General features: G+C 41.0%; 1 pseudogene across 1 annotated transcript in view; it reads left to right on the plus strand.

Annotated features, from left to right (window-relative positions):
- The first annotated feature begins 619 nt into the window (after positions 1-619).
- LOC308432423 (mitotic checkpoint protein BUB3-like) overlaps positions 620-14,899 on the plus strand; it is a 65,728-nt pseudogene continuing 51,448 nt past the window's right edge. The window contains exons 1-2 of the transcript in view: positions 620-1,530; positions 4,330-4,353. The product of the transcript in view is annotated as a mitotic checkpoint protein BUB3-like (transcript). The remainder of the gene's footprint in view (positions 1,531-4,329; positions 4,354-14,899) is intronic.

Consider the following 14,899-nt stretch of genomic DNA (forward strand, 5'->3'; position numbering starts at 1 on the left):
TAGGCAGGATATCTGACATGTGACCCCGGAAGGGTCACAACCCACACGGTGGGAACTGCTGCTCTAAGCAAAGACTTGGCAGGAGCCTTGATGAAGTGGCTTTAATAATCCTAGAATTAAATCAGTAGCTCTAGCCCCAATGTTATCATTTTTCTTATATTATCAAATCTAATGTCTTCGAGCTATTGCTTAATTTTTTAAATAATATATTTAATTTAAAACTTTTGAATATAAATCGGAGTGAAGGTCTCAGATCCCCTGGACCTGGAGTTATACAGTTATGATCTTCCGTGTGGGTGCTGGGTATTGAACTCAGGACCTCTGGAAGAGCAATCAGTGCTCTTAACTGCTGAGCCATTTCTCCAGCCCTCTATTGCTTACTTTTTATATTATTTATATGTTTGAAATTAAATGAGAATACAGAGATCAGCTGTGAGATAAAGTAAAAATATTAACCAAAGTTGCAAATACCTCTAAAGGCACTAAATTACACCTTGAAAATACTTTTATGGTTACATTAACAGTGCCTGAATTAAAGGCAATGAAGGCGTCCAAGATGTAAAGAAAGATACTGGGGGCGGTATGGCCGGTGCAGAAACGTTGCTTAGGCGAACATGAGATGACCGGTTCGAGCGAATTCAAGCTGAACCAGCCACCCGAGGATGGCATCTCCTCGGTTAAGTTCAGCCTCAGTACCTCCCAGTTCCTCCTAGTCTCCTCCTGGGATACGCCTGTGCGTCTCTAAGATGTGCCTGCCAGCTCCATGAGGCTCAAGTACCAGCACCCTGGTGCGGTCCGGGACTGTGCCTTCTACAATCCAACGCACGCCTGGAGTGGAGGCTTTGATCATCAACTGAAAAAGCATGATTTGAATACCGATCAAGGAAATCTTGTTGGAACTCATGATGCCCCTGTCTGAGGTGTTGAATACTGTCCAGAAGTGAACGTGACAGTTAAACTGTGGGATCCCAGAACTCCTTGTAATGCTGGGACAGTCTCTCAGCCGGAAAAGGTCTACACGCTGTCAGTGTCTGGGGGCAGGCTGATTGTGGGCACAGCAGGCCACCGCGTGCTGGTGTCGTGGGACCTGAGGAACATGGGCTACGTGCAGCAGAGCAGGGAGTCCAGACTGAAGTACTAGACCCGCTGCATCCGAGCCTTCCCGAGCAAGCAGGGTTATGTGTTGGGCTCCATGGATGGCCAGGTGGCTGTGGAACCCGAGCCCCGAGAGGTTCAGAAGAAGAAGCATGCCTTCAAGTGTCACAGGTTAAAGGAGAACAACGCCGAGCAGATTTACCCAGTCTACGTCATCTCCTCTCACAACACCCGCAACACATTTGCCACAGATGGTTCTGACGGGTTTGTAAATATTTGGGATCCTTTAAACAAGAAGCGCCGGTGCCAGGTCCATCGCTACCCCCACCACCATCGCATCCCCTGCCTTCAGTAACGACGGGACCAGGCTCGCAATAGCATCGTCATACACGTACGAAATGGATGACACGGAGCATCCCGAAGATGTCTTCTTCTGTCTGATAAATCAGATTTGGAACTTGAAAGAAAGAAAGAAAGAAAGAAAGAAAGAAAGAAAGAAAGAAAGAAAGAAAGAAAGAAAGATACTACTGTTAGATTCAGAGAGGAATTTGTCCTTACATATCAGACACCGGGGAGCAGTTTTCTCTTTTCGGACAAAAACGTTTAGGAACAGTTTGTGGCTGTCAATGACTTCTGCTTGGTCTGCAATGACACAGGCTGCTAATCCTCAGAGGAAAAGTTTTGTTGTGTTTGAACTTCCATTCAGGGTGGCGTAGGCGTCTGTGTATCCTAAGGGAATATCAGCAAACACTAGGATATATGTAAATTCTTGGTGGGGTAAATGGGAGTGAAGTTTAGTTGTCCGTACTCTCCAGGGATACATGTCTCCTCTTTACCAGGACAAGTAACGATAGTGGTTTAGTTCCGCCTCCTGGGTTATTGCAGGAACAGAGAACACAGGCCCCGGCGACGGCTTGGACTGCGGACTCTGGTCTTTTCCAGCATCGTGAGTGACGTAGATAATGATTCTGTTCAAGGTTACATGAGCAGCAGCGAAGTCCCTTCATCGTTTTTCACTGATCTTGTTGGGTCAGTAGATAGCTCATGTTCCCTAGGGATTGCTAGTCTTAGGAAATGCCCGTCCACAGGAGCAGTGGCTTTGATCAAACACTAGATGGTGCCAGAAAACAACAAAAAAGCAGAGAATTAAAAACAAAAAACAAAACCCCCACAGAAGTCGGGCTGCATAAAGAATCAGCAAGGTAGTTTCACATTCAATGTTGCTAATTTTCCTCTTATTAGCAGATGTGATTTATATATTTTGACGCTTTGCTACTGTAAAACAAATGCATAGGTTATTTACTATATAGAATTCAGATCAAATCATTGCCTACGGTATCACTTGTCAATGAACATTTTATTGGATTCACATCGAGCCTTAGTCACGAGTAAAACTCCATTACTACTTTGTCTAAAACGTTTCGTCTCTCATGTATCTTCTACTTCTTTTAGTATGAGTGAGTTTTTTCTTAAGAATTAAAAAGATTCATTTTTCTTTTTTTTTAAAAATCCAATTACCTAAAACCCTGTTATTTAAAAAGAGTTTAACCCATTCAAAGTTCATGCTTTTAAAAGTTCTATTGTCATATCTTTCCCTCGTTGTAAAATGTTCTTATTGTATTCTTTTTCTTCTATTTTGTTCAGTCAAAGATGTTTGACTTTAATTTTTATTCTAGCGACTGAAATTTATACAACAAATATGTTTCCATTACATAGACTGTAATATACTATATATACTTTTGATAATGAACTCTATTTTTCATTAGTATCAAGAATTAAATAGTGTGCCTTAACCCTTTTAAAGGTATAACCCATGTTTTGACAACAGCTTTTATTAGTTTGCAGGCTACATATCAGTGAGTTTTTAAAATGTACTTCGTTTTATTTCAAAAATAGAAATGGGGTTTAAACAAAAAAGTAGATAGCAGGTTATATGTGCATTGAGCACGTACCCAGAATTTCTCTTAAGGCAGGAAAGGCTTCTTCTCTGCTTTCTGATCCTCAGTCATGGCTGTCTGTTACACATCCCTGCTTTGTCTTTAAAATTTCAAGAAAATGTGCGCTACCTTCCAAGTGAGCTTTCTCCGTCGGATAAGTGATGTGCTGGTCATGTTTCCATGGCATTTTATAGAGTACAAACATCTTCAGATAAGATCATGGTGTTACAGTCACAAACGCTGGAAACAGATCCAGGATGGAGCAACAGTAGGGACTGGGACTGAGATCATGGCAGCTGCCCTGCCATCTGCACAAACTCCTGGGCAGAGACTCCTGAAGTGTGTAGAGCTGTCAGTCGCTGAGATAGTCAGTACCTTGGCTTTGGAAGAAGACAACATTCACACTGGCTGATCTAGTTTCTTACAAACGACTTTCAAAGCTCGAGGCAGTTTCCCTCACGTTCCAGCAGAGGGTGCTGTGTAATAAAGGGAATCTGTTGCTGGCACTTTTTTTTTCTTCTCCCACTAAAACAGTGAACGCCAAAACATGCCCTAAGAATTTCAGCATCAGGCTGATTCTTAAAAGCGCAAGAGAATGAAGGATATTCTTCCCCCCCCACCCCCCCTACAAGGCTATCCTAGAATGCGCAATTCTCATGTTTCTGCCCCCTGGAATTGCGGGCATGCATCTGCAATTTTTTTTTTGTTTCAGGGACGAAAATATGTATGTACGTATGAACTGAGAAGTCACAAGTTTTCAATGTTTTACCTCTATTTCTTCCAATAGTAAAGAACAACAAAAGCCCTTTGGGATTTTTCTTTATTAACGACTCTACCCCAAAGCCATCATGGATTTCTCTCTAGTTTAAAACAATCAGCTTAAACATGTAGGTCGGCGTAGAGGACACTTAACTCTTCAGTTAGCTACAATATTGACTCTGACCTCACAAGAGGTCTCTATAGAAGATTTTTTACTTATGTCCGTCTGTAATGGTTACTTTTCTATTGCTGTGATTAAATACCATGGCCAAGACCACTTAGAAAACAACAACAACAACAACAAAATAGTGCAGTTGGCCTTACATTTTCAGAGGTCTAGAGTTCACAATGTCAGACCAAAGGGAGCAGTTGGCAAACTTGGAGGCTGGAGTCTCGCTGCTTTGAGGGATGGGATGATCGATGTTATTCGCATTCCTCTTGATACATTACCCACAAGGTGTGTGTACCAAGTACGGGTGTTGTCTAATGGACTGCTTTGCGTAAATTGCCCTTTACTTCTTCCCTTTCACATCCTTAGATTTGTCTTCTATGGCGTTGAAAGGTAAAGAAGGCTGTATCGTAGATTCATGTTAAGGCGATACATGATTGGACAGGAGAGAGATAGGTGGGGAAAGGTCGAGGAGCAGAAGTGGAGGCAGGAGGCAGAAAGTAGATTCCGGGAGGAATCAGGATGGAGCTCGAGAAGGAGGATCTAGATCCAGGTAGACTTATTTGGCGATAGGTAGATATGAATACTTTAAAGGGATTCTCTAATCTCATACGGAAGGGCAGTTTGTATCTTTGTCCATTGGGTGTAATCTTATTGTGTAGAGGGGTTGTGAAATGAGAATTTAATATATAAACCTGCTTGGAAAGCTTTGGAGTCATGTTTGTGCCGGGCTGTGGAGGAAAGAAACACGCCAGTGTGGTCGTATCCACCCGGGACAGAAACAACAGGGCTGGCGGAGTGAACCACCTGGGAAGGGAACCGCATGGAGGGGGCGGCTTGCGGATGGAGTGACGGAGTCCCTGTGCTCGGCTCCACACTAGAGCGGCATCTGCAGAGTGAGACCTGTGGGCCGATAAAGGGATAAGCCATTCATTTAATAATTACTGCAACACGGTATTCATAAGTAAGTTAATACAGGGTTATTGTAAAAGTAACTTACATCTGCCAGATGTAGTTGTTGTCTTGGAGACTGACTGCGGAATAAGCTCACCCTTTCTAGTTCTTTCTGTCTGAGTCAACTCAGCTGCTGGCTTCTGACCGGATTGCTCTGCTTGGAAAGACTGCCTCTGAACTCCACCAACTGGGTTTGGCCTTTTAGGTCTCATCAACAGGAAGCTAGGTCTATGGTGTGAGTACTTCCCTGGGCCGTGGAGTCGATGGCTCTCTCACGAGGGACCAAGGAAAGCATCTTTGACCGTCATCCCCAAGAAGAGAGAAAATAGGCAGCCAACAGCTTGGCACCTGCCACAGCCCGTTTACTGCAGTTTTGTGTGAGGGCTAAGTTATCCACATACTCACGTGGATCCAGTGGTGACAGATGCCAAGCTACCTGAGGGCGTTTCCCAAACAAGTCAGAAATGAAAAGCATTTGCTCACAAGTTAAAGATTCAGAAAGAAGAGATGAAAAAACGGGAAACACTTGCCTCCCACACTGTTTTTGCAAACTTTCTTGGCCCTGTTTCACCAATTTTAGATTAATGATTACCTATTTGTGCCACCATAACACTGTGATTTAAGACTATGCTTATCCCTTCCTTCCTTTTATAAGTGCTTCTCTTTAATACATCTGGCTTCATCCCCATCGTATCTTGTATGACACCACTGTTCCTTAGGTTGTTGGTTTGTTCTTGTATTTATCCTTGTGAGATCCTGAACCGGAGTGTAAGTTTAAAAGCGAATTGTATCTAAAATTTTATTTCTGTTTATTCCCACTGGTGCTGTGAGTGCAGATAGTATGTATTTGGTGAAGAGAAGAAAGATTGGAGAGGCTGCATGAGGAGCGGTCTGAACAGGGAGGAAGAGGCGACAATGTCTAGAAAGGTCTGCAACTTGTGACAAATGTGGAGGGATTTAAAAAATTTACCATGTATTAAAAAAAAATCGAATGAATATGTTCTTCTTACCATATTTTAATTAATGAAGTTATGATCGCAGTTCTCTGGTGGATAAAAAGATGACTGCTCTTCTCCATTCTTCCTGTGTCATCTCCAAGCCTGAGTTTTGTCATAAACACAGCAACCCCAGCTCTTACATTTAAACATAATAAAATAAAATTGCAAAAACAACTAGAAAGCAAATTAGCGGTCAGCAATACCTCATTATCACAGCCCTGAAAAGGAGTTCACTGTGGACAAGGACAATCTGTGAGACAAAGGAAGAAATTGCATACTATTTTTTTTAACCAATTGGGTGATATATTTATTTATTGACTGTTTTGTTTTCATGTTCTCTTGACCCCTCCTGCCAGCTCTGCGACCTGGTATGTCCTCTCCCAGCTGAGACTCTATGCATGACTGTGCCAGACCTGTCCGTGGCCAGTGCACGGTTCTCTCAGGGCTGTCATCCTCAGGTCTGTTGTCCACGGTCGCTCTTGTCCACAACCTGGATCAATGGAGCAATCGGGATCAACTCTCAGCTTCCAGCCCGACTTCTGGGTACAGAATGCAAATGTTTTGGTGGTTGGGAAGATTCCGGCAGTGACCCAACACAGCTGTGCTTGCATAGTTTGGGATTCATCAGTAACATTAGTAATACACGTTAATTATCTCCTGATATTATTTTAGTTCCTGTGATGATCTTTGTCTCTTCTGTGTTAGTACATCTGAAAAGGACGTCACCAGACGTCTATTTATAATTAAGCCTGAGTATACTGTGTTTTCATTATCAGGGGGAAATGTAAGCTATCTGAGGTAGAGGCTCTGTTGTATTTACTGCTTTCTTATTTTTTTAAATTTATTTATTTCTATATAACTGAGTTCACAGTTTCTGTCTTCAGACATGACACAGAGGGCATCGGATCCCATTACAGATGGTTGTGAGCCACCATGTGGCTGCTGGGAATTGAACTCAGGACTTCTGGAAGAGTAGTCAGTGCTCTTAACCACTGAGCCACCTCTCCAGATCCCCAGTACTTTATCCTTAGTGATTATTCATTAAACTCCTTTTAAGTGAGAAGACAAAAGTCACTAGGCTTGAAAAAAAATCAATATGTGACTTTCCTCTCATGTTCTTTTCTCTGTAAATTTTAAATTATTTTCTTTTGGTTTGTCTTTGAGATGTGGTCTCTTGTATCCCTGGTTAGACTTTAACGTTCTATGTAGCAGAGAATGACCTTGAACTCCAGATTCTCTGGCCTCTACCTCTTGAGCAGAGGGACTACAGGTGTGTACTACCTTACCTGATGGATTTTATGCTGGGTCATGGTGTGTTCTTGCATGCCACATCTCCAGCCTCCCTCTCTCTCTCTTTACTGAGGTAAATATACCATGGAATCCACCACCTCATCCTCTTCAAGTGTGAAGTCTGTGACATGAAGCTTGTTTACAGTGCCGTGAAATGTCACTATGCATCGCTACATTTCTGTAATCCTAAAATGACATACGGCATTCGCTAGGACTTTATATTTTCTCCTCCCCAGAACACAGTGACTTCGGCCCTCCTCTCTATCAGCTTGGCTACTCTAAATACTTACTTGGCTAAACTTGGCTTATTTCACTTGGCATGACATTTTCAAGTTCACATCATAGCAAATACCAAAACTTCCATTCCTTCTATGACCAGATAATAATTCATTATATGTATATGGCACCTTGCAATTATCCATTCACCTCTTTGTGTCTTCTGTTTTGAAGTTCTTCAAATTTATAATTTGTAGAGGACAATGAGACAGCTGTCCACAGTTATGTCTTTGTGTGCCAGAGGCTTTGTGTGCCAGGACACTGCTGTGTTCCTTATTATTTTCCTGGTACTTGCTCACTATTCCTTGTCTTTGGCAGGAAAGTGAAGGACTTCAATATTTTCCAGGAAGGAAAAACTTGAACAGATCTATTATGGCTTTCTTAAAGAGAAACATATCTTTGTTATTATTTAAAATAGGAATCAACTATCATTTTTTTTGCAAGTGTTACCCCACCAAGGCAAGAAATATAATCCATGGAGAAATGTCAATGTTTAATGAAGAGCAGACACCAGTCTAGTAGAGGGGCTACAATGGAACCTTGGCAGAAGTCGGCACTACTCCAAAGACCAACATCTCATACACACACCATGCATGCGAGAGCTTTTCACGGTCACTGAGTTTATTTTTCCTTCCTTCAAATGTTTTTAAGAGTTATGCACTGCATGTTAGGCCATTTTATAAGCAATAGAAAAGGCATTTCTAGCATTTCAAAACAACCATAGAAGCAGTACTGAAATTTTCATTCTTTATCCAAAGTTGCCAAATATTGAACAAACAAACAAACTTGATATCTAATATCTGTGCCACCTATATGGAGGTGAGTAGACAGTAGTTAGGTTAGTAGTTAGGTTAGTAGTTATGTTAGTAGTTAGGTTAGTGGTTAGGTTCGTAATTAGGTTAGTGGTTAGGTTAGTAGTTAGGTTAGTAGTTAGGTTAGTAGTTAGGTTAGTAGTTAGGATCATATTTATGGACACTGATAAGTTGTCATGTCTGAAGATGGAATTTGTTGCTGCTTGAAAATCTAGAACAGGAGTTGTCTCACCAAGACTGAGTGCTGGAAACACCAAGGACTCTGATTACTCACAGTGGGTATGAGAGGATGGTGGGACCTGAGCATTACAGTTCTGACTTTCAGAAACCTGCTTTCTTCGTTTGAGATTTATCTTCAGACATACGATAACCTGGAAAAGACTTAGTGTGTCTTAGTTAGGGCTCCTAATTACTGCAACAAAGCACCATGAACAAAAAGCAAGTTGAGAAGGAGAGGGCTTATTTGGCTCACAATTTGATATCATAGTTTATTACTGAAGGAAGCCAGAAGAGGAATGCAAAGGGGACAAACTCAAACAGGAGCCAATGCTCAGGCCATAGAAGAATGATATCCACTGGCTTGTTCTTCATGGTATGCTCATCCAGCTTTCTTATAGAAATCAGGATCACCAGCCCTAGCCCAGCATACAATAGCCTGAGCCCCCCTCCATCAATCAACAATTAAGAAAATGCCCTGCTGGCTTGTGTACAGCTGGGTCTTATGGGAGCTTTTTCTTAATTGAGGGTCTTGCCACTCAGATGACTTTAGCTTGTGTCAAGTTGACATAAAAGGAGCCAGGACACCATGTATAACCTATATTGGTTCTTACAACCAAAGTGCAATGCAGCTCATATGATAATTATAATTAATTTGAATCATGTAGGAATAATAATATAGCATATGAAAGCATAGCATAATCCAGAAGGCTTCAACTGCTAAATTAAGTAGCAATACTCCAAAGAGACAGACCACTTTCTATGCAAAATGCATGAAGTCATCCTGAAGAAGAGTTATCAAACTCTGTGACTTTTTTTGTTGTTGTTGTTGTTGGTATTGTTGGTGTTGTGCCACTCTGGGCTCTGTTCTGACAGCACCACTCAGCTCTCTATCATGTGGAGAGACTGAGGCAGTGCCTGCATTTCACCATCTTTGTGTCATTCATCAGTCTCTTGATATGCGCAGGCTTCATTACAGCAGTTGACTTAGCCTACCATATTCCCTGTTCCCTCAAGCTGTTCTCAGTCCCTTTAAACAAAGTCAGAAAAATGTTGAATTTAAAGCTTTCATCTATAGTTGGCTCAAAATTTGAAATGCAATCTAGCATTTTCTACAGTCTTTTATTTACATGTATGTGTCCTTTAATATAGCAGAACAAGCAGAATTTAGATCGTTTTCTATAACGGTGCTTTGTCTCTGAAGCACAGCCTACATCAGTGTGTGCTTTCTGATGTCATGCACATGTCTCTCCCGCTTTTTATAAAAAAAGCAAAACAAAAAAACAAAACAAAAAAAAACAACTAGAAAAACAAAAGCCAGAGACCTGTGTAGTGTGTGTGTGTGTGTGTGTGTGTGTGTGTGTGTGTGTGTGTGTGTGGTGTATGTGTATTGTCCAAAAGAATCTGCTTCTATTAAGTTTAAAAGTACTCTTGACAGTGAATGAAAGCTGCTTTCTAACTTATTATAAGTACATAAAATATACTCAATATCGAATGTGTAAAATCCAATGCAGAGCTCCGTGGATTTAGGATTTTGAAGCTAACTGAAACATACAGATTTTGGGTCTCGTTAATTTTGTGTGAGTGTGATTTATTTTTAAATTTTTAAATAATAAAGTTTATCAAAATCATCACAAAATATTTTTTTAGTCTTCATTTGGTACACACACACACACACACACACACACACACATACACACACACACACACACAAACACCCCTTTAAAGACTTTGCTATCTCTTCTCAGCCTTTTGGGTGAGATGAAGACTTTGCCATAAGTTAATACATTGAAGTGTCCTTTGTTCATGCTCCTAACACTTGAACCGTCACCACTTGACCAGCAGAAGAACAAACTAAGTCAGTTTATCTCACTTAGGCAGGGGCACATTTCAGCGGAATGTTGTCAGGTCAGCGTCCTCTTACTTGAGTCACTGTAAAGCACTAAGAGGGGTCTGGGAGCATGAATGTGGCTCAGTGTCAGTGACAGAGTAATTGCTGCTGCACACAGAGTCCTGTGATTGGTCCTTAGCATCACACACACACACACACACACACACACACACACACACACACAAAGAGAGAGAGGAGGAGGATTGCTGAGTAGAGACTGAGGAACTCTGTTGTTGGAAACACAACCTCTTACCACCAGGGAAGAAGTCAGAAAAAGGCAGTGACTCATGGTCAATGAATGACAGCAGTTACTTTGGATAGAATCCTTGCCTTGGGGCCTCTCCCAAGCACTCTTCATAGACCATCCTGTTATTTCATGTAGAACCAACATGTAAGAGAGGTACTATAAGTTTACTTATTCAAAACAAATCCTAAAATTAATTTATAACATTAAACTGGGGATGACAAGAAAATTCAGGGAATATAGGCACCCACAGCCAGACTGGACTCAGCAACCCAACTTTGATCCTCTGGAAGGATATTATGTAGGGAGAGAATTGCTTCCTATAGACTGACCTCTGACCTCCACACGCACCACACCTCTTAATGGTGCCACTCCTTATGGGCCAAGTATTCAAACAAATGAATCTATTGGGGCCACACCTATGCATTCAACTCCCTGGCCCCCATAGGTTTGTAGTCAACATAATGCAAAATGCATTTAATCCAACTTCAAAAGTCCCCATAGTCTGTCACAGTCTCAACAATGTTTAAAAGTTCAACGTTTAAAGTCTCTGGTGAGATTCATGCAATCTTTTGACTGCAATCCCCTATAAAATCAAAACTAAAAAGCAGTTCACATACTTCCAAAATCACAGGATATACATTACCATTCTAAAATGTGATAGTGAGGAAATCCTGGACCAAAAGAAGAGCAAAAGTCTGCTGAGCGAACTCCAAACCCTGCATTTCCATGTCTGATGTACAACTCCTTTCAGCTTTGTTGACTTAAACACAATTCTTTCTCTTAGACTGGTTCTATTCCTTGTTAGTAGATTATCCCATAGCTCTGACAACTCTAATATCTAGGGGTCTCCAAGGCAACTTCAGCTTCAGTTGTTCAATTTTACCAATAAAAAGTTCACCAGATCCTGTGGTGAAAACCTACCTCAGAGAGGCAGAGAAAGTACCCAGCTGACCTTCCTCCTCAGCCAGTGTCTCAGAAGGAATTTCTCCTCCCACACTGTCTCAACTCCCTCTCACAAACTAAAAGTCCCCCCTTCTACTTCCTGTGAGTCTCTGTCCTCTTGACTTATTCTCTGTGGTTTTTTTTTCTTAATAATCCTATTTTCACTTCCTGTCAAATGATTGTTTGCTCTGTCTTTTGACCTACAGTTGCCTTTACTCAATCCTGTTTACAATATTCAAGCAGAGAGCTCTTGGATTAAAGGTGTGTGGTAGGACTACAAACCCCACAACTAAAAACAGGGTTTTCCAATAAATAACACAATCATGGGGTTAACAGTGAGATCAAGTATTTTGCAACATCCCTTGGCACTAACCTGTGAGAGTGTGTGTGCACACACACACACACACACACACACACACACACACACACACACAGAGAGAATAGTAAAAAGTTGATCAGCAATGTTGATAGGGCCAAAACCCAAAACCTAAGATCACTTGTTTCAACATTTTCATTTCTTTCACAAACTTTACTCTTTTTTCATCATAGTTCTAAGATGTGTTCTATAAATTTAAAGTATTATAATACAACAAAATTTGGAATGAGAAGATTCTCGTTTTTTGTTGGGTGTTGAAATTTGAAGGTTTTGTAAGACCCAAATTGAGTCTTATCTATTTGAGGCTCCCATGAATGAGATGAGAAATCAGGAATTGATGCAAAAGCAAGAGGTTTATTAGTCCAGTGCACTGGGGTGGCCTACACCCAAAGGAGTTACCCCAAAAGGTTGTTACAAGCAGTTTAATACTTTTTAGGGGTACAGGTTACAACAGCAAGGTTACAGTTTAAACTTATTGGCTAAGCGTATTGTCTTTTGAATCTATTGGTTAGCAAGCATGTGACAGGCATTGGAACTCTATCTGGAACCAGAGGGTCAGGTGACTATCAATCAGTACATTCTGTGATTTTTAAAGAATGTTTCTGCTCCTCCTGAGAACTATGGGTGGAGAATGGAACTTGGCCTAGCGGTGGGTGTAATGCTGGCAAAAGCTATGGTCCTTAAGTTTTACTTTTTGAAAGTTCTATAAATAGTAAATAAATAAATGTAGAATACATGGGTAAGCAAATAAATGATACCCTTGTTCATAGATCAATGTAAAAATGTATTGTTGTATTTTATTCTATATTTTTATAAATTATTTTATAGTATAGTTTTCTGAGTGAATATATACATTTTATTTTACATTATCATTGTTCATGAAAAAAATTTTTCTCAAAAAATATAACAACATTTACCACCCAGATAACACTTAGTCCAACTCACAACTACTGCTTATACCCATTCTCCCTTCTACCTGTCTGTCACTGGCCTGTCTCTCACCATGCCTGACACAGATACCACGTGGAATGCTACTCAGAACTACCTGCAGTTGCCTGAACCCATTCCCCTAACAAACTGTCTCTCTGTCACCCCATCCACCATCCTACCCAGTGCCAACGCCTCAGGGAATACAAGCCTAAATGCCAGGATACCCTACAAATCTACTGAAACCTCTACAAACACCTGAAGATCGGCAGAGAGAATCTTCTAAGCCTAGAGAAGATTTAACTCCCAACTCAGAAGGAGCACCTATTCCTAGCCAGCTAAGTCTGGTTCTGATCCCCAACTCCCACACCAACAAAGAGTTATTCCAAGACTGAACACCAAGTACCACTCTGCTGGTACACAACCTGGCAGGTTAGGGTGATAGCAAAGAAGAATCCAGACCATCCAACAAAGAGAATACTAGACAATTGCACCAAGAAACACTAGAAAAAATGTAAACGCATGCCTAGGTTAAATATCCAAAGCACAATAAACATGAATAAGAAATTCATCTCCTTTGGACATTATCTCTCCAACTGTACTATTCTCTGAGTAAAGGAAGCTAGCTCAGATACAAGGCAGTAATTTTTTAATGTTAGTTAGTTAGTTTGTCTGTTTGAGATAGGGCATCTTTATGTCGTCCCGGCCATTCTTGAACTTGCTATGTAGACTAGGGTGGGTTTGAACTTACAGAGATCTGCTTGATTCTGCCTCTTGAGTGCTGGGATTAAAGGCATGTACCACCACTCCAGGCAGCAATTTCAAAGCAACAATTATAAATATATTCAAGGAATTCAAAGAAGACACGAAGAAATGCCTGAATGAGAAGCACAAAAACACAGTTAAACTATGAAAACAGTTCAAGATCTGAAAATATCTTTTTAATAAAAAAAAAAAAAAAAGAAAGGCTCCTTCACGAATATCCAAAATGAAATGAAAAGCTAAGGAAGTCATACCAAGAGCTCAGAGGAAAGATCATCAGTAGATTAGATTAAATCATAGGTATAGAAGAAGAGAAAGAAATTCAGGTCAAAGGCAATGAAGCATTTCTTTAAAAAACTCGTAGAAGAAAATTCCCAAAATAGAAGGAGATGGCTTTTAACAGGAGACATTGAAACACCAAATAGACAGGAAAAGAAACTTCCTGTCTCATTGTTATTGCAATGAAAAAGACAGTGACAGGGGAGGAGCTGATACTAAGATATGGTTCTCTAATTGGTTCTTGATTATGTCAAAAAAGAAGGCCTAGAGCCAATTGCTGGACGGAAGTGACAGGAGGGACTTCTGGGTCCCAGGAGAGAGAAAAAAAGGAAAGGTGGGACTTTCTGAGCCTTGCATTGGAAGAAGGAAACAGCTGTCATGTAAAGCCTTGGGCGAGGCTGAGGAGGTTCATAGGGAGATGATAAAGTTAGGGCAGGAGATTCTGTGACATGCAACTATGCTAAAAGACAAATCCTAAAGTAATAAAACTGTCTGAGGTTTTTCCTTCCAAGGGTCAAAGGTGGGTAGAGATAGAAGCCGGGTCACTGATGGCAGCTCCCAAGAAAGACTAAGCCAGGAGGAACGGGCAAATCGGGGAAAGGGCAGGCAATCTCGGAGCTAAGCCTGGATGGAATAAGGGCCATGGTCCCGGGAAAGGCGGAAGCATGCTTATGGAATTACACAGAGCACAGTACAGCAAAGGCAGCTCTTTGTTTCAAGGCTAGAAGGAGGTCCTGAGTAGCTGTTACAAGCATTTTTTATACTTGTTTGGGGGCACAGGTTACATCAGCAAGGCTACAGCTTATACTTATTGATCTTTAAATTTATTTGCAAGCAAGCATTAGTCAGTAAATTCTGAGAATTTTCTACTCGAGGATGTTCCCATGGGTGGAGAACGGAACTTGACCTACCCTTGACTCAAAGCAGTTGGGTATAAGGCTGTCGAAAACCCCTAGGGTCCTTTAGTAT

Source organism: Micromys minutus (assembly GCF_963924665.1).
Source record: "Micromys minutus genome assembly, chromosome: 18".
NCBI classification, from domain to species: domain Eukaryota; kingdom Metazoa; phylum Chordata; class Mammalia; order Rodentia; family Muridae; genus Micromys; species Micromys minutus.